This window comes from Rana temporaria, chromosome 5 (assembly GCF_905171775.1).
Source record: "Rana temporaria chromosome 5, aRanTem1.1, whole genome shotgun sequence".
NCBI classification, from domain to species: Eukaryota; Metazoa; Chordata; class Amphibia; order Anura; family Ranidae; genus Rana; species Rana temporaria.
In genome coordinates, this window is record NC_053493.1 from 293035347 (window position 1) to 293056486 (window position 21140).

At 44.8% G+C, this 21140-nt stretch overlaps 1 non-coding gene across 1 annotated transcript; it reads left to right on the plus strand.

The window, feature by feature from the left end:
• Positions 1–16618: 16618 nt before the first annotated feature.
• Positions 16619–16789, plus strand: LOC120942158. The gene has a single exon (XR_005749938.1). It is a non-coding gene; the product is annotated as a U1 spliceosomal RNA (small nuclear RNA).
• The last annotated feature ends 4351 nt before the right edge of the window (positions 16790–21140 follow it).

Below are 21140 nucleotides of genomic sequence, written 5' to 3' on the forward strand. Positions count from 1 at the left end.
CTTACATAACAAAACAGTTTTGAGACTCCATCTCTCAGTATAAAAATCCCTTTCTAGTTATCACTATGGATGAGCCGAACACCCCCGCATTCGGTTCGCACCAGAACGTTCGAACAGACCGAACGTTCGCACGAACATTTAGAACCCCATTGAAGTCTATGGGACTCGAACGTTCGAATTCAAAAGTGCTCATTTTAAAGCCCAATATTCAAGTTATTGTTGGAAAACGTCTTTGAGAACCCGTGTCTTGCCCCAGGGAACAAATGGAAAAAAAACTTTTAAAAACTGTAGTTTTTTCTAGAGCAGCGATTTTAATGATGCTTAAAGTGAAAAAAAGAAAAAGAAAATTCCTTTAAATATCGTACCTGCTGGGTGTCTATAGTAGTGGCACGTGTTTAGAAATGTCCCTGCACAACTCTCAGAAAAAAGTAATTTAATACTGCTTGCGGCTCTAATGTAATGTTTGGTCCCTGCAATATGGATAAAAATCATTGAAAAAAATAGCATGAGTTTCCCCGCCACCACTCCCCCCAGGTCATTACAAGACCCAGTGTCGATCCTGACCTCCCTGGGGCCCTAAGCAAAATGACATGGCACATTAAAAATGAGAATCGGGGGGCGCTGACGACAGTGACATGTCACATTAAAGAAAGTTGAGAAGCGGGGGGCGGGGGTGTTCTGCTGTCGTAAATGACTCAGCCAGCGAGTTTAGAAGCGGGGTGAGGGTGCGAAAATGACTTCTCACCAGGCGGGGCCTCTAGTAATTTGGGGGCCCTTTGCAGCTTTGCGGTGCCCTAAGCGGCTTGCATAGTGAGCCTATAGCGAGGATCGGCCCTGACAAGACCTTTTGGCCCTATATACTTTGAACAGCAGTATACAGGCGGTGCAAACAAGATAAGGACTGTAGGTTTGTTAAGTAGAATCTGAACCATCTCATACTGCTGCTGCATATTGCACAATTTCCTAAAGAGACCCTTAACAAACTACATGACACTTGTGCCTGATGAGGCCACTGATGTTCCAGTGGTGGTGGCCCGTGAGACTGTCCATACAGGCTTGGCCCCCCAAAGCGCACGTGCTGTGTGGCAACAATATGTCGATTATTTTAGGGTTGGGGGAGGGGCATTACAATGCCAGATCTTGGCTGAATACATTTTTTTGGGAGAAAGAAAATTTTTTGAAAAAAGGGGGGTTGCCATCCGGGGCCCCCTTTGAACAAATTCTGTGAAGAACTCCTGTTCTCTGAAGGCCTCCATTATTTCTGCAAGTCAAAATTAAGCAGAAAAAGCTAATGTCAGTCAAGCCTTAGCTTTCTCCCCATATCTAACCCACAAACTCATCCACTGATCATAAAGTCCAAAATCAAGTTTCGTATCGCCGTACTGCACGATAGTTTTTCCGACGCTTTCTACCGACTGTGAACGACGTTCTCACTCACGCAATATCCCTTTATACACTGCACATGTGAGAAACTCCGCAGTCCGCACGTTTCCCCGCCCATGACGATCGTTCTAGTGATTGCCATGCCCCTTTTCAGTTGGTCAATGCAAGACGGTGAAGACATGATGGAGGAGAGACAGCAAGCTGCAACCAGGCAGGAGAGAGGCCAGGCACACACCAGGAGGAGCAGGAGGTACAAAGCCACCAACATGACCTTCGACGAGATGGTTGAGATGGTGGCTATTCTTAAAAAGGTGGACTACGACTGCAAAAAAGGGCCTTACAAGAACCCAAATAAAGTCGAGGCCCAGATCATGGAGAAGGTACGGAGGACTATTAATGCAAAATTCGGGGGGGGGGGCAGAGGTCCAGGGAGCAGTTGCGCAAGAGATGGTCTGATTTGAAAATCAGAGAGCCGGAGCAGATGGAGAGGATTCGAAGAGTCATCAGAAGACGTAAGTAATTTTCATGTGTACTCTGATTATTTGTTTTTGAGGCATGTGCTTTTTATTTCAGGTTGTGTATATATACAGTTCAAGAATAGATGTCTCAAGGATCATGTTTGTGGGCATAATAATTGGTGGTTCATTCTATTTCTGATCTTTTTATGTGAGACCAATTTTTTATTTAATGTAGATGTGTTAGATTTAAATAATCCAACTTAAGTCAATATACAGTAAAAGGAGAGTATGCTCAGCAGTTGGTTACACATATGGACTCAGTAGCAGAAGTGTTGGCATGGCCGATCCGCCCTATAGGCTCACTATGCAAGCTGCTTGGGGCCCCGCAAAGCTGCGAAGGGCCCCGCAAATTACTAAAGGCCCCGCCTGGTAATAAGTCATTTTCGCCCCCCTCACCCCGCTTCTCAACTCGCTGTCTGCATGGAAGAAGAGGCAAGAAGTCAGCAGCACTTGCTTCTCAATTTAATGTAAGATGTCATTTCCGACAGCAGAACACCCCCTCCCCCCACTTCTCAACTTTCTTTAATGTGACATGTCACTGTCGTCAGTGCCTCCCGCTTCTCATTTTTAATGTGCCATGTCATTTTGCTTAGGGCCCCAGGGAGGGCAGGATTGGCACTAAGTGTTGGCCACAAGAACAACCTAGTTAGGGTGTCACACAGAGGTGATCCAGTGGATACTTGTTGTTTTTCCATGTAGGAAACTTGGCCAAAGATAGAGAAATGCAGCAGCTTTGGTAATGGATAAAATCCTGTGTTAAGCTTAGAAGGATTGTAAAAACAGACACTTGTACCACACTTTATAAAAAGAATGATTGATATTCCTCTTTCAGACCTCTAATCTTTTTGATTCATGTATCCCTTTTTTTACAATCTCATAGGGCGCAATCAAGCTGCAGCAGCAGAGCTGACTAACCCCACACAGAGGCAAGCCCCACCCTCGCCGGATGTGCAGGAAGTGGAAAATGCCACCACATTGGGTCAGTGTCATACAGCACAGCTTCAGGCAATACATGTAGGCCTGCACAATTGTAATACATGTTTTTTTTCCAAATTTCAGGAGGTGTTCGAGCTGTTGGGGGCGGATTGGACACCTACAGTGCCCAGGTCTTAATTGGGGAGATATTGTCTTGCAGGGCAGAAATAGAGGACATAAACCTCGCCTTAGAGAAGCTTAAAAAGAAAAACCAAAAGGTGGACCAAAACTAAAGAATCTGATTGATGTGCTGGGGAGGGTTTAAAAATATATATAAAAAAATGATGTAGACAAGTATTTCAAAGCTAAAATATATTTCTTGACAAAAAAAAATTAAAGGATTTCTATTAAGATATTTTTTGAAAAAATAAAAATGACACATTTTAAGTGTGATACAATAAATATTTTTGGATACTCAACAATGTGTGGCTTATTATTATATCAATGCTGCCTAAAAGAACAAATCTAGATTTGTGGTGTTTACATTGACAATGATGAGTATTTAGTACAGGAAAATAAACACGACACTATGATAACAAAGGAGAAAGCTAGAATAAACTCAAATTAGAAAAGAATCAAACAAAGAAAAATACTAGAACAGGGGCAGAAAAATTGGGCCTTAGGCACAACACAACACTGCAACCCCTCACAGATACTGTAATTGGAGCGCAACAAAGAGCCACATGCAATGTATTGCATCAAAAATTGTTATTACACGCCCCTGTTAAACAGGGGCAGAAAAATTGGGCCTTAGGCACTGGTGGCGGTGCCACAACACTGCAACCCCTCACAGATAATGTAATTGGAGCTCAGGAAAGAGCCACATGCAAAGTATTGCATCAACAATTGTTATTAGACGCCCCTGTTAAACAGGGGCAGAAAATTGGGCCTTAGGCACAACACAACACTGCAACCCCTCACAGATACTGTAATTGGAGCGCAACAAAGAGCCACATGCAATGTATTGCATCAAAAATTGTTAAACAGGGGCAGAAAAATTGGGCCTTAGGCACTGGTGGCGGAGCCCAGAAACAAACATTTTCTTACTAGCTATCAGCAAGATCAGTGAGGAGGAAAAGGATATTCAGTCAGCAGCATAACAGGACAGTCACTCAGCATCAGCATAGGCAGTCTCCAAGGGATCTGACATTTCAAAAAAATTATTCAGTTACATCAGCATCAGGTGCTTGGTAGCTGTTGTTGTTGATCCAAGCCTGATTCATTTTTATGAAGGTCAGTCGATCGACGGAGTCGGTGGAGAGGGGCACCCTGTGATCGGTCACAAAGCCTCCAGCAGCACTGAATGTGCGTTCTGAAAGAACACTGGATGCAGGGCAAGCCAGTAGCTCAATTGCATACTGTGCAAGCTCTGGCCAGTGATCCATCCTCAAGACCCAGTAAGCCAGAGGATTTTCGAAGGGGAAGGTGTCCAAGTCTGTTCTTGCCCCTAGGTATTCCCGCACCATGTAAACCAAACGCTGGCGATGGTTGCTGGAACCGGTCATACCTTGGGGCTGTAGACTAAAAAATTGTCTGAACACATCGGTCAGACGGCCACCTTCTCCACCGCTCCTTCTGTGACTCACCGAAGCCTCAGCAACACATTGTCCAGGATTTGGTAATCCCCTAGGTTCTAGGAACGCATTGCACAGACCCTTCTGCAAGGCCTCCCGAAGATGTTTCATCTTCTGCTCCCTCTGCGACGGCAAGATAAGCTAGGCTCCACCTCCATGCTGCTGATACAATCATCCTCCTCCTCCACCTCCTCATCCTCTTCCTGTGTGCTAGGCGGGCAAGAAGGAGCACTGTCTGGATAAAGTGGGCCTTGAGAGGTAAGGAAGTCCTCCTCTTTCTCCCTCTGTTCTGCCTCAAGGGCCCTGTCCATTATTCCACGTTGTGTGTGCTCCAACATGTGAATAAGAGGGACAGTCTCACTGATGCATGCACTGTCACTGCTCACCATCCTCGTTGCCTCCTCAAATGGTGACAGGACAGTGCATGCATCCCTGATCAAGGCCCACTGGCGTGGGGAAAAAAACCAAGCTCCCCTGACCCAATTCTGCTTCCATATTGGCACAGGTACTCATTGATGGCCCTCTTCTGCGTGTGCAGCCGCTGCAGCATGGCCAATGTAGAGTTCCATCTGGTGGGCATGTCACAGATTTGGCGGTTGGTGCCATTGTCGCTAACCACCATTCCTGGCTTAAGCTGGCATGGCATCAACCACCTCTGAGCCTGCCCCTGTAGAGCTGACAGAACCTCTGACCCAGTGTGGCTCCTGTCTCCCAAGCACACCAGCTCTAGGACTGCATGGCATCTCTTTGCCTGCATTCCTGCGTAACCCCTCATACGCCTATGGAGCACGGCTGATTCCGAGGAAACATCAGCACAGGAAGAGGCCACAGAGGAAGAAGAGGAGGGGGTGGAGGAGAGAGGTGTGTCACAACCAGTAGTAGTGTTTTGGAGGCGTGGTGGCGGAACAACCTCCAACACTACTGTACCTTGCCCTGCGTCCTTCCCAGCTGCCAGCAGAGTCACCCAATGCGCCGTGAAAGAGAGGTAACATCCCTGTCCATGCCTGTTGGACCATGAGTCAGCGGTAAGATGCACCTTACCACTGACCGCCCTGTCCAGCGAGGCATGGTCATTGCCTTCCATATGCCGGTAGAGAGCGGGAATCGCCTTCCGTGAGAAAAAGTGGCGTTTGGGTACTTGCCACTGAGGTACCGCACATTCCACAAACTCACGGAAGGGGGCAGAATCTACCAACTGAAAAGGTAGCAGTTGAAGTGCTAGCAATTTCGCTAAGCTAGCATTTAACCGCTGGGCATGTGGATAGCTGGGAGAGTACTTCTTTCGGCGTTGCAGCAGCTGGGGCAGGGAAATTTGTCTGCTACTATAAGTAGATTGCCCGCATGTACTACTAGGTTGTGACACACCTAATTCTACACCTTCAGTCCTATCATTGCAGGCTTCAGAGAGGACTGAGGGTCTAGTGGGGTTGGAGATCCCAGCTAATGAGGGGCAAGGGGAGGTCCGCTTTGTTCTTTGGTGAGGGTCTTTCTGGTATGCTTGCCAATGAACTGCATGGCAGGTTGACATATGTCTGGTCAAGCATGTGGTGCCCAAGTGGGTGATGTTTTGGCCATGCGAGATACGCTTGAGACATATGTTGCAAATAGCAACGATGCGATCTGATGCACATGTCTCAAAAAAGGTCCACACCAAAGAACTTTTGCAGTAACCTTGAGACACAGCAGCGCCCTGCACAGCCATGGCTCTGCGATGCAATGCAGTTGGTGTGCTTCCCTTAAGCTGGCCCCTGGAGGGCATCCTGCCTCTTTGGAGATGTGCTTGTGCCTCGTCCTCCTCCTCCTCTTCCTCCTCTTCTCTCATATCAGGCACCCACGTAGAGTCAGTGACCTCATTATCCCCTCCCTCCTAATCACTGTCGAAAACCTGGCAGTATGCTGCAGCTGGGGGAACATGACTGCCAGATTGCTGTCCCTCTCGGGCACCCCCTCTCTCTGGGCTCACATCAATGCCTTCCTCTATCTGTGTTCCATCATCGGAGCCTTCAAAACGCTGCGCATCTTCATGCAGCATGTACCCAACACTGTGTTGAAACAGTTCGGGGGGCTCCTCAAGAGGACATGGTGGGACTAGGGAAGGATTGTGTGATGCCATTGTGCAGAGTGAAGAGGACGCCTTGGCAGCTTTGCCAGACAAACTAAGCTCAGCCTGGGTGAGAGAGGATGAGGACTGCTTGGTCATCCACTCTACCAATTTCTCTGCATGTTGAGGCTCAACACGGCCAGCTCCCGAAAAGAAGGACGAGCGTGTCAGACGGCCACGTGCTGAAGAGGATGCACCGTGTCCACCACCAGCGTTGCCTCTAGATGCAGAGCCTGCTTGCCCTCGTGACTCTATGCCTCTCTTTGTTGTCCTTCCAGACATTTTAATGGCCTGCACAGGACAAAATCAGTACACACAAATCATACCTTTAGGTACAAACTGCAGAGGACTAGTGCAGTAACAGCAACTACGTTTCTGTGCAAATAAATAGCACACATGCAGTAAGAGCAACTTCGTTTATGGGCAAATAAATAGCACACGTGCAGTAACAGCAACTGCGTTTATGGGCAAATAAACAGCACACGTGCAGTAACAGCAACTGCATTTATGGGCAAATAAACAGCACACATGCAGTAACAGCAACTGCGTTTATGTGCAATTAAACAGCACACGTGCAGTAACAGCAACTACGTTTATGTGCAAATAAATAGCACACGTGAAGTAACAGCAACTACGTTTATGTGCAAATAAATAGCACACGTGCAGTAAGAACAACTGCGTTTATGGGCAAATAAACAGCACACGTGCAGTAACAGCAACTGCGTTTATGTGCAATTAAACAGCACACGTGCAGTAACAGAAACTACGTTTATGTGCAAATAAATAGCACACGTGCAGTAAGAGCAACTGCGTTTATGGGCAATTAAACAGCACACGTGCAGTAACACCGAGTGCGTTTAGGCGTAAACTAAACAGCACACTGGCAATACAACACATTAGAGCACTGCAGCTAGCACAATCTACTGCCTGACAAATAGGAACAGCTGATCTAGCTAAGCTATACAGTGTATAAATATATGTACAACTCCTAGGATGTATATATATCCTCTACACACTGTAAATTTAACTAAACTGACTAGCCTGTCTGCTCTATCTATCTATCTATCTATCTATCTGGTAGAAAAGACACTGTCTCTCTCTCTCTAACTGACTGACTGTCTGATTTGTTCTTTAACAACGCCGCAACACACTACACGCGGCCGACTTGCAGGTGGCCTTATATAGTGTGGGGCGTGTACTAAACCCCCTGAGCCATAATTGGCCAAAGCCACCCTGGCTTTGGTCAATTATGGCTCTCCGTTTTTTGCGCGCTGTGATTGGCCAAGCATGCAGGGTCATAGTGCATGCTTGACCAATCATCAGTGCGCAATGCCGCAGTGAATTATGGGCCGTTGCGCGTCACTCGAATTTGGCGCAAACGACCCATTTTGTTCGAATTTCGTCGAACGTACAAACAGACGATGTTCGAGTCGAACATACGTTCGAATCGAACACAAAGCTCATCCCTAGTTATCACCAGAGCATACCACATGGAGAACAAATAAAATGTTATACTTACCTGTTCTGTTGCAGTGGATTTGCACAGAGCAGCCTGGATCCTTCTCTTCTCGGGTCCTTCTTCTGTGCTCCTGGCCCCTCCCTCCTGATCAGTGCCCCCACAGCAAGCAGCTTGCTATGGCGGCACCCAAGCCAAGTCACAGCTCCCTGTGTCCATTTAGACATGGAGCCATGATCCGTCCCTGCCACCTGTCACGATCGCTATCGTGCCAAACAGACAGCGAGGCGTGGTCACGCCCCAAGTGGCTCTGGGTGGGATTGAACCCAGGACTTCTCCTTCACTGCTCCAGGTCTTTGCCTCTGAGCCACTTCTCAAGTTCATATTCTGCTTGCTGTCCATCAAAGCCTGGTTCTGAACTATGTGCTGATTGCCTGTCTTTGAATCTCCCTGCAATCTGCACCTGTTTATCCTGGTCCAGCTGAGGCAGGTTTCCTAATCAACCAGGGTATAATGCCCTGCCTCACTATGAGGCAGGTGTCAGTTCATTGTACTCTGCTTGTCCTGTCTGTGCCAACGGTTCCTGTGTTCCTGTGATTGTCTTCAGCTACAAGACTGACCCCGGCTTCTGACCCTTTGGCTTACGTACCCTGGATTGCTGCTGTCTCCTGCCCTCTGACCCCGGCTTGTACTTTTGGACTTTCCCTGTCTTCTCCATCCCTTGACCCACGGCTTGTGCCCCGGACTTGTCTTTGGTTCCTGTCTGCAAACCCTGAACTTTCCGTCAGTACTTACCTGACTCTCTCTGGAATCCTGGGCCACGGCTATACTATCCTGGGCTAATCTCTATCCAGCCCCCGTGCACAGACTCACAGCCCAGGTAGTGCCTTACCTGTATTACCGTGGGCTGTGTGTACCTGCAAGGGTGAGCTTACAAACCTGCAAAATGCACTCCACACAAGGTAAGCCTTTACATAATGAACTGACCAATAACATGGAGTCCGCAGAGTTGTATAAAATGCTCACCTCCCTGGCTCTGCAAGTCTCCAGCCTGGGCCATACCTTTCTGGAAATACAGCAAGAAATTCAATTACTTAAAGGGACAGCACGCCCAGCCCCGGAACCAGCATGTCCTGAGCCGTTTGTTGTTATGCCAGAGAAATTTGATGGTAGCCGTGCATCCTTCTTGTGTTTTAAAATGGATTGTGAGCTGTTGTTTACTCTTAAACCTAAGACCTATGCCACGGACTATGTTAAGGTTCGCGCTTCAATCAACCTGCTCACAGGGCAAATCAAATCATGGGCTCATCAGTTGTTACAGGAAAAGAGTCCAGTCTTGGACACCTGGGAAACTTTCATGTTTGCTCTGGACTCTAACATTTCTGTTTCCAAGAGAACCAGTGTTCCCAAGTCCACTCTCGGTTCACGTGGCCTACGAGTATTCAGGGACAGGAATTCCCAGTACAGATATGACACCAAGCCAGCCCAGCATGTGCCAAGGTATGAAGCTCTGTATGTCCCCAGCCATGAAGCTCCAACACCACATAGCCTTGACGCTCCTGTGGATGCACACACGCCTACCTTGGAGGATGAGGAACCCATGCAGATCGGGGCCATCCGGTCCAGCCTATCTAAGGTAGAAAGAGAGCGGAGGAGAGGCTATGGACTTTGTTTTTATTGTGGTGTTAGCGGGCACCTTATATCTCTCTGCCCAACTCGCCCACCTCGGCCAAGGGTTCTTCAGGTGGGTACTATTGGGAGTTTTTTCTATACCTCAGAATCTGTACCTACCTTCCCAGTTGAAGTTCCGGCTCCAGTGTCTCCAGTTCCTGTGTCTCCAGTTCCTGTGTCTCCAGTTCCTGTGTCTCCAGTTCCTGTGTCTCCAGTTCCTGTGTCCCCAGTTCCTGTGTCTCCAGTTCCTGTGTCCCCAGTTCATGTGTCTCCAGTTCCAGTTCCTGTGTCTCCAGTTGAAGTTCCTGTGTTTCCAGTTCCTGTGTTTCCAGTTCCGGTGTCTCCAGTTCCAGTTCCTGTGTCTCCAGTTCCTGTGTCTCCAGTTCCTGTGTCCCCAGTTGAAGTTCCAGATCATGTCTCCCCAAGTGAAGTTCTTCCACCTGACTGCACATATGCCTCGAATGGTACTATGGTCCGTAAGCAGGATCTAGCAGTGTTTGAACAAGCTTTACAAGCAGTGAGTGCACCCCCTACCAGAACTTCAAAAGCAACGAAGTCCAAAAAGAAAAAGAAAAAGTCTTCGGACTCTGTCGTTGGTGCTTTGTTTCCCCATGGTTTGGATGAGAACTGTTTGTATGGCATGGATGCCTATGGCAACATATCTCTCCTGTCGGACGATGTGTTTGACTACTCTAGTGAAGAGGGTGGTTTGGACTTTACAGACTGTGTCTATGAGGAAGCTCCTTCCAACACCCGGAGGGCGTTTTTAAGGGGGTGAACTGTCACGATCGCTATCGTGCCAAACAGACAGCGAGGCGTGGTCACGCCCCAAGTGGCTCTGGGTGGGATTGAACCCAGGACTTCTCCTTCACTGCTCCAGGTCTTTGCCTCTGAGCCACTTCTCAAGTTCATATTCTGCTTGCTGTCCATCAAAGCCTGGTTCTGAACTATGTGCTGATTGCCTGTCTTTGAATCTCCCTGCAATCTGCACCTGTTTATCCTGGTCCAGCTGAGGCAGGTTTCCTAATCAACCAGGGTATAAAGCCCTGCCTCACTATGAGGCAGGTGTCAGTTCATTGTACTCTGCTTGTCCTGTCTGTGCCAACGGTTCCTGTGTTCCTGTGATTGTCTTCAGCTACAAGACTGACCCCGGCTTCTGACCCTTTGGCTTACGTACCCTGGATTGCTGCTGTCTCCTGCCCTCTGACCCCGGCTTGTACTTTTGGACTTTCCCTGTCTTCTCCATCCCTTGACCCACGGCTTGTGCCCCGGACTTGTCTTTGGTTCCTGTCTGCAAACCCTGAACTTTCCGTCAGTACTTACCTGACTCTCTCTGGAATCCTGGGCCACGGCTATACTATCCTGGGCTAATCTCTATCTAGCCCCCGTGCACAGACTCACAGCCCAGGTAGTGCCTTACCTGTATTACCGTGGGCTGTGTGTACCTGCAAGGGTGAGCTTACAAACCTGCAAAATGGACTCCACACAAGGTAAGCCTTTACACCACCTCTCTCCCCTGATTGACAGCAGCGGGAGCCAATGTGTCTCAACCAATCAGGAAGGAGAATCTGGCAAGCGGAGACACTCGTGGACATTGCTGGACAGAAATGGGGCTCAGGTACCTGTTAGGGGGGCTGAGGGGGGCTGCTGCAAACAGAAGGATTTTTATCTTAATGCATAGAATGCTTTAATGGGGTTGTAAAGGTTTGTTTTTTATTTTCTAAAAAGGTTCCTTTAAGCTAGTGCATTGTTGGTTCACTTACCTTTTCCTTCGATTTCCCTTCTAAAAAATGTTTTCTTTGTTTTCTTCGTCTGAATTTCTCACATTTTGTTCCTCCTCAGTAAACTGTTCAGTAAGCTGTTCTGGCTGACTAACCACCGCTCAGATGGGGAAAAGCTTACAGGAAGTCAGAAATTCAGACTAAGGAAAAAAAAACATTTAGAAGGAAAATCGAATGAAAAGGTAGAATAGACAACACATATATGTGAGCCGTGGATGCTTCACAACCCAATTTGTAGTATTTAATGGAAGATCCGTCAAGGGGCTTTTTAGCAGCAAGATAAGTATTTGAAAAGCAAAAGATGTTACGTAAAAATTGGTATTTATTTATTAGTTAAATGATATCAAAAATATTTTCTATAATTACATCGAAGTCGTAAAATCAGTTCTGACTCTAACATTGACAACATACTCATTAAAAAATTGGAAAACTACACATAGCTCATGTTATGCAAACTCTTTGTATTTTTGTAGGGCTACGCGTTTCAAACTTTCTTGGTCTTCTTCAGGGGTTTAATTACTATGTGAGAAAAAAAGGTTTACAAATTATTATATTTATAGATACATCATTTAAACAATTTAGTATATTCTAATATAACAGTAGTGTATGTGTATATATATATATATATATATATATATATATATACACCACGTTTCAATGAGGAACCCATGTCCTGTGGCCAGACAAATCACTGTTTCTTTAAAAGCACACCCAAGCCTCAATGGTCCCAGATTGTCTACACGCTGCTCACCTGCCCTTCATGAACGAGCCCCCGTCTTCACATCACTTACAAGAATTCACCCCTAAGGCCCCGTACACACCATAGAATCCATCCGCAGATAAATCCCAGCAAATGGGTTTCAGCGGATAGATCCTATGGTGTGTCCGCGGATCTTTTTCCGCGGATATATCTCCCCTGGGATGGATTCCAGCAGATCGAATATTTGCTGACATGCACAACATATCCATCTGCTGAAGTCCATCCCAACGGATGGATCCGCTGGTCTGTACAGACTCACCGGATCCATCCGTCCGAAGGGATCCCCCGCATGCGTCGTAATGATTCGACGCATGCGTGGAATTCCTTATATGACAGTGTCGCGCACGTCGCGGCGTCATAATCGCGGCGACGGCGTGACACGTCATCGCCAGAGGATTTCGGCGCGGATTTCAATGCGATGGTGAGTACACTCCATCGCAGAGAAATCTGCTGAAATCCTCGAGAGGATTTATCCGCGGAAACGGTCCGCTGGACCGTATCCACGGATAAATCCTCCCTTGTGTATGGGGCCTTAGTTGGACTGGGGAATGAACCAAGGGAGATGGAAGAGCACCCACAGTTTTCTATATTACAAGATTTAAAAGTTACCGTTATTCTACTATATGACTCAGGGGATGCTGAAAACAGATCAGTAATGGCTTTGCAATATCTATCTATCAGTGAGCTATGAGTAAGCACTGAGTATCAGTGCGAAACGTCAGCTGTGTGTCCCGTTTTCACTGTTTGCTGTGGATTGTAGTGTATTCCATTTTACCTTTAAAGGACATTTAGGATTTTTTTTCCAGGAGTGCGGCTGTCCATAATTTGTTTTTGTTTTTAATGTGCATCTAGGGATAGTTCAGTGTGGGTGTAGTCTGACCATTCATCTTTACATTAGTGTGAATGTAGGGATAGTTCATTCAGTGTGAGTGTATTGACCATTTAACACAGTATATTGTATTGTGTTACTGCAAGTTTAATGTCATATAGTTCTGTGTGTTACTGCAAATTTAACGGCATATAGTTCTGTGCATTACTGCAAGTTTAACACCGTATATTTCATTGCATTACTGCAAGTTTAACGTTTTAAATTTCATTGCAGGGTATATAGGGTTATGGTGTGAAGGTGCCACCGACACCCAAAGACTAATTTTTCCGCACCTGTTACTTTTATCCAAAGTCTGTGGTAGAGACACCAGAATTTATCCAAAAAAATCTCTAATCTTGTTCCCAGTGCACTACACTGTGGCCTCATCATATAGTCTGGCTTCCAAAGCTGCTGCTTACAAAATAAAGAAAGCTTGCAGAGAAATTGTCATTTTTTTGGGCTTTACAAATACAATTATTTCTATGATAGCTTCTATACACAGTAAAGATGCACCACTTTACAGGTGGACTAAGGGGATCCCCCAGGCACTATATTGAAAGACATTTTTCATTTGTATGCTTTTACTTTAAGCATCAATAAATCACTGCTCATTTAAAATGACATTTTTTACAATTTTTTTCCCCAGGGCAGTAACCATTGTATGCCCAATACTTGCATATAAGCCTTCAAAATGGACACTTTTGATTTTTCACTTCCAGGTCCTATAGACTTCAATGGGGTTTGTTATTTGGTTCCGAACTTTCACAATGTTCAAAAGTTCTGGTGCAAACCAAACAGGGGGTCATTCAGCCCATCCCTATTAATGAGGCAAAAAATACACCACTTGTGGACCTTTTCAATAGGTCAGTACAGATGCAGTAATAAAATCCATGGTGACCAATCAGCCTTTAGATTAGTAAACAATGGTATTGGATAGGTTACTATAAATTACCTGTCTCCTTTTTTTTGCTTTCTGATATACCATTTTGAGTACAGAGTTTGTCATAATGAAACATCAACAGTCTATAATAACTAGTAGTAGTTGCATATGTACATTGTAATTTAGAAGAATGATGAAACCTTTCTGCCTGCATGTATTTATATAAAGTCAGGTACAAATAACAAGCATGGTTAATAAGGAAAGGACATATTTTCTGCATTTTAATGTCCCACAAACATGTCTCATTTCTTAACCTTGGGTATAAGCACTATTACTTATTTTGTGTCCTCCGTTTTATAGTCCTGTTTACATATTTACACTGCTTTGAGCATGTGCTTTGCTTGTAGTTTCAATCATCTAAAATTGTAATTGCAAATAGCACAAATTGTGACAAAAAAAGCTTTACGAAATGAGGCGCAGTTCAGTGATGCACAAGGCTATCTGAACTCCATAATGGGATGTTCAGAAATCTGATGGTATCCATTAATTCACAAACCAGTGGCATTTAGGATCCAAGATTCACTGATTGTTGTTACAAGAAAAAAGGATGCTGACTTTAGAAGATGAAATGTTTATATTTTAAGCAATTTTCTTCCCGTTCAATATAAAGCTCATGAATGAAAAACATTTTAGCAACCTCATGCATGCAATGTAAAATGTATGAATTTCGATGTGGAAAGCGGTCAACCTCACCAATCTCCTTTCAGAAAGACCCATAGATCTAATAGCATCTTGGTATCTGTGCTAGCATCTCATATGTCACAATATGAAAACATATTTCTGTATGCAAATGGTTGTGTTTACATCACAATCTGACAGTCACCTCATTACGAGCGCTTCATATGTGCTACTATGAAAAAAGAACTTATTTAGCATTTCTTCATTATTTTGAAAGATCGTCGTCATTTTCTAGCCCAGGAGTTAAACCTGTTATAGGAATTTATAGCACGTCTGCTTCCAAAAGCTCTTTGTGTAACATTTGAAAATGGAAAGGATTGAAAGAAAAATTAGGTTCGTAGACTTGTATTTTTGTAGACTAGGAAATGTGCTGTGGCAGCCAGGGATACATTTTTACAATAATAAACAAGAAATGTAGGACACCATTTGATGGCTAACTAACTCTATTGCAGATGGCAGATTTGGGGGTAAACAGGCTCTTTTCTTCGTACAAGGTTAAACTTCGAAAAATAGGATGGTGTCATCTTAGGAAGGAATCTCCAGGACCTAAAGATAATACATTTACTATTCAATTTGCCATTAAAGTGAACCTGTGTCAAGAAACACTAAAGCTGCGTACACACGACCATTTTTCATGTCATAGAAAAAACAATGGGCTAGATTCAGATAGCCCTGCGTAATGTTGTGCGGGCGTAACGTATCTCTGATACGTTACGCCGCCGTAAATTAGGGCGCAAGTTCCGTATTCAGAAAGAACTTGCGCCCTAAGTTACGGCGGCGTAACGTATGTGGTCCGGCGTAAGCCCGCCTAATTAAAATTTGTATGATGTGGGTGTGTTTTATTCAAATTTACTGTGACCCCACGTATTTGACATTTTTTACAAACGGCGCATGCGCTGTTTGTGAAAGAATCCCAGTGTGCATGCTCAAAATTACGCCGCAAATCGTCAATGCTTGAGACGTGAACTTAACTTACGTACAGCCCCGACATAAACATTTCAAAATTCAACGCGGGAACGACATCCATACTTAACATTGCGTACGCCTCATATAGCAGGAGTAACCTTACGCCGGAAAAAGCTGGCGTAGATCAATAGATACGCCGGCGTAAATTCTTTCTGAATCTAGCCCAATGTTTTTCTCGACGTGATTCTTGTCATGCCGGCCTTGCATACACACGTTCGTGAAAAAAAATGCTCGAGCAAAGCGCAGTGACGTACAACACGCACAACGGAACTATAAAGGGAAGTTCCATTCGATTGGCAACACCCTTTGTGTTGATTATGCAAATTTCCCTTCTCATAACCTGCTTCTGAGCATGCATGTTTTTTTCCCCATTGTAAAAGCCTACACACAACCGTTTTTCACGATGTGAAAAAACGACGACGTGAAAAACGACGAGAAAAAAATAGAGCATGTTCTAAATTTTTAATGGACATTTTTCACGTTGAGAAAAATGCTCTGGAGCTTACACACGATCGTTTTTAATGACCAATTTAAAAAATGTAATTTTCTCGTCATGAAAAACGGTTGTGTGTACGCGGCATAAGTTTTTTTTATATTCTGAACAAGCAGTAAATGACCTTTAAAGGGGTTGTAAAGGTACGTTTTTTCCCCTAGCTTCCTTTACCTTAGTGCAGTCCTCCTTCACTTACCTCATCCTTCCATTTTGCTTTTAAATGTCCTTATTTCTTCTAAGAAATCCTCACTTCCACTTCTTCTGTCTGTAACTACACACAGTAATGCAACGTTTTATCCCTGGTGTGAAGAAAGCCTCTTGAGGGGGGAGGGGGCGAGCAGGAGTGTCAGGACACCCACTAACACACAGCTCCTTTCTCTATCTGCAAAGTAGAGAGTGTTCTGACTTGCCTGCAACCTATTGTCGCCGGCCTTGCACATATATGTAGTGTCATTCACTTACCTAGCAGGGGAGACACCATGATCATGAAGGTGGTTCTCCCAGGGCGAGGCTTGGCCATTGCACTCCGGCTGTGCTGATCGTGGTGTCTTCTCTGCCGCTTCTCGGCCTTTTGATTAAGTTCAAGTGTAGTATCTGTTCTTATCAGTTGTCAGAGGAGCGCTGAAGCACCTCCATTGGGAGAGTGGATGCAATCCAATGACGTCATAGCACCTGGAAGGATGGTTTCAGCAGGGACTACGCCAAGCTGCCTGATAGATACTGGGGGCTGGCCAATGGTTGCATCTGAGCCATCTGGAAGGGTGCTCCTGGTGAGGATGGGTGGCTGCGCTTGGTCTGGTCTTTTTGCCGAGTTCTAGTCTGGCCTTCTGGCTGGCTGGTGTAAGTGCTATCCCTGTCGACGATCAAGTAGAAGGAGCTGGTCCTGCCCTGTGATGGGTCAGGGAAAGACCATGCAAGGTCTGGATGGGCTAGTATTGGCGGAGGCTGCTAACTGGAGCGGCAGTTCTCCCTAAGAAGACCTTGAAGGGCTCTCTAGCTGGCAGCGGTGGAGGGCTGCACTGGTCGGTCGGGGGGTTGGATTTGGAACGAAAAGCCTATGGTACATGTGCCCCTGGAGTGGCAGTCCAGGGGTATCCGAGAATCACTGTGAGTGAGGGTCACTTTGATTTAAAGATACCACGGTCACTGCACCAGATACACGCTTTTTTTTTAGCACCTGCCTCCTGGGCCGGGCCTTTTGGCTAGGACCGGAGGAATTTTTTATTCCTGGCTGGAGGGCATGTTCATTGTACACAGCAATGACCACTTCTTTCACTCTCCTCTCCACTATCCTTTTCCCCCACTGTATTTAATTTATTGCCTAAGTTAGGGCTAGTTCACACTACATGCAGTCTAGCGCATTTTTTTCTGAATCAAACATGAAAAGTAGGTTACATGGTTTCCAATGGCCTAGGTCACACAAGTGCAGTCAGTTTCAGGGCTCTCCAGTTCCATAAAAAAAGTAGAACATGCTGCATTTTTCCTGCACTAGACTGTATTGGAACACAGTAAAGCACATTGCAAACGCATCAAAAACGCACCAGACCCCAGTACAGTGAAAAAATAACAGGAAAAAAGAAGAAAAAAAGCATCTGGAAAGCATCCTGAAACGCATTAAAAAGTCACCGGAAAGCACCAAAAACGTGTTAAAAACGTGCATTCAGAAATGCATCTGGAACGGTTCTGGAGTACATTTTTGTGGTGTGAACCAGCCCTTAGCCCTTAACAAATTTGGGCATGTTTTCATTTAACCATTTCATCCCGGAAAAATTTACCCCCCTCCTGACCATTTTTGTGATACGGCGCTGCGTTGTTTTAACTGACAATTGCGCAGTTGTGCGACACTATACCCAAACAAAATTTACGTCCTTTTTTTACGACAAATAGAGCATTGTTTTGGTGGTATTTGATCACCTCTGTGGTTTAAATTTTTTGCGCTATAAACAAGAAAAGATGCACTATTTTGAAAAAAAGCTGAATTTTTTACTTTTTGAAATAATAAATATTCCCCAAAAATATATATATAAAAAAAACAAATTTCTTCCTTAGTTTAGGGCGATATGTATTCTAAAAAATGTTGGTAAAAAAAAATTGCAATAAGCGTATATTGATTGGTTTGCGCAAAAGTTTTAGCATCTACAAAATAGAGGATAGCTGGCTACATGCTCAAGCTCCTACGCCATGCCGCGCAAGCCCTATACACCTTAAAACGCCTGCTGTACAGTTATGGTGATTCACGCAGGGGTGCCATTCTGCCGCCGTCAATCGATGGCGGGCAGTCGGCAAGCGATTATTAATAATAAATCTGGAGATATCCGATAACATTTTTCCCCAAATTATCTTGAACAAAACAAGGTCTTCTGGATATAATTTCAATTTAATTTTCAATTATATGTACAGTTTGACTAAAAAAAATGCCTATCCGATCAGACAAATAGTTTAACCTATGTGCCACATCCCTAAATTTGGTGTCCAAGATATATTCATGGTATAAGTATGGGACTTTTAAGGTACAACATTTTTGATAAAAAGTAACATTTATTCAACATATGATAAAATGAGCAATTTTATTGATCGATTGGTTTTATAATATTGTTATTTATTGTGGTTGTCATAATATAGATTGAAAAATTGCAAATGTTATCATATGTTACATAATAAATGCCTATGTTGCAAAACTGTGCTAGTCATTAAAGTATTTTTTTTCTAAATTCCAGCTTCACTATTTAGCAATATACTATTAATGTACCGTACCTCTGCTACAGAAAATAAAATGCTTTCTTTATATTCCAGGACAGGCTTTACCTCAGCTTCCACTCTCTTCCATTGAAGACTCCTCTATTATTACCTGCTATTCATCCCTTAGGACAGGGGTGCCCAACCAGTGGCCCGGGGGCCACATGTGGCCCGCAGAGCCCTCTGATGTGGCCCACGACCTCCTGCTCTGGGATGTAATAAAATAGAATAGAATACTGTTATTAAAGGCAAGTTTATTACTAGAATCACAGTGTATATATATGGGAATATCTGTTCTGCAGTGGTTTCAATCTGATCCACAGGTGCAGAGTAGTGCACCTGCGGGTTGCCAGCCATAGACTTCTATTACCTGTGAGTTTTGTGTGCTTTCTGAAAGTGCACCACATCTATAGGATATAACAGAAGTCTATGACAAAGTGCAGCTAACCTACAGGAAAGCCACAGGTGAACTGTGCTGCACCCTTGGTGCGGGTAAACAACAGCGCATCAGTGTGAAAGCAGCCTTAGGCCCCCTTCACACAGTCAGTCCGACCCCCTCGAGCCATCCATTCACCTCTAAGGAGTGGCAGATGTAAATGGACTTGTGTTTACAAACGCCTACCTCCAATCCAATCCGCCCAAAAAAATTGAGTAGGCTCTTTAGAGTAGAGTGGGCTGCCATCCAGCTGCTCCGCTCATTTTGGCCCGCGACCGGTTACCAAGTCGCTTAAGTGGCCCTTGATCTTCAAAAGGTTGGGCACCGCTGCCTTAGGACATGTAAACTTTTAGGGGTAGATCCACGTACCTGGGCGCATCTTCCCGCCGGGCGTAGCGTATCTAAGATACACTACACCGCCGTAATTTTTTTTTTTCGAATCCACAAAGAATTTGCGCCTTAAGTTACGGCGGCGTAGTGTATTTCTGGCGGCATAAGGGCGCGGAATTCAAATGGATGTAATGGGGGCGTGTTTTATGTTAATACGTCGTGACCCGACGTAAACAACGTTTTTTTTTAACTGCGCATGCGCCGTCCGTGGGGGTATCCCAGTGCGCATGCTTGAAATTAACCCGGAACAAGCCAATGCTTACAACAGTGACGTCATTCTACGCAAATCCCTATTCGCGAACGACTTACGCAAACGGCGTAAAAATTTCACAATTGTACGCGGGAATGACGGCCATACTTAACATTGAGTACGCCTCATAACAGCACCTTTAACTATACGCCGGAAAAAGCCGAACGAAAATGACGTAAAAAAATGCGCCGGCCGGACGTACGTTCGTGGATCGCCGTAAATAGCTAATTTGAATACTCAACGCGGATTTCGACGGAAATGCCACCTAACGGCCGCCAAAAAATTGCTTCCAAATTCCGACGGCGTACTAAGACGTACGCCTGTCGGATCGATCGCAGATGCCGTCGGATCTTGTTTTGTGGATACAAAACAAAGATAAGACACAGGAAATTTAAAATTACGCTGGCGTATCAATAGATACGCCGGCGTAATCAATTTTGTGGATCAGCCCCTTAGAGACTAAGGAAGTACTTCAGCAGCGGCCTCATTTGAACACATCCAGCACTTACCCTCCCCTCCAGAAGATTGCACCTGCCCAACTCTGTAGTTATTTATTTTCAGATATTGTCAGTGAGCACTGTTCTCCTTGAACACACAGCCAGTGTCTTTCTCGGCTGATTGATCATTTTGTACCTTACCTTTTTCTTGCATAGATCATTCATTTGGCAGAGTGTGCAGTAGCTGAACAATCGCCTAACAGCCTATGTGGAGCACAGATGTAGTAGTGAAAACTGGAGAAATGTGTTCCTGGAAGTCTGTAAAGTTCACTGTACACTATAGAATCTGATTGTATGATCTCCTTTAGATATTTGCTCATGTGAATAGTTTTATTAAAGCTGTTTATACAGGTTCACCCTTTATGAGTATTCCTCCCTTTACATTTATTCTGAGTCATTTTATGTGGTGCGCAGAATGGATGAAGGTGGATAATGGATTGCACAGAAGGTTTTAAAGTTCACGCTTGTCATGACTACTCTGTAAACAGGTTGTCATGGCATTCTGGTAAGCACATCTTTTTATTTGAGTGCTGTATGAATAAGTGTTTGTGGATTTTGATTTCACAGAAATTTAGCGCTGCCTCTATACATATACCCATGTAGTGCAAGGGCTTGCCTGACTAGATACAATAATTGAATAGATAGATGTGTCTTTATAATATAGAGT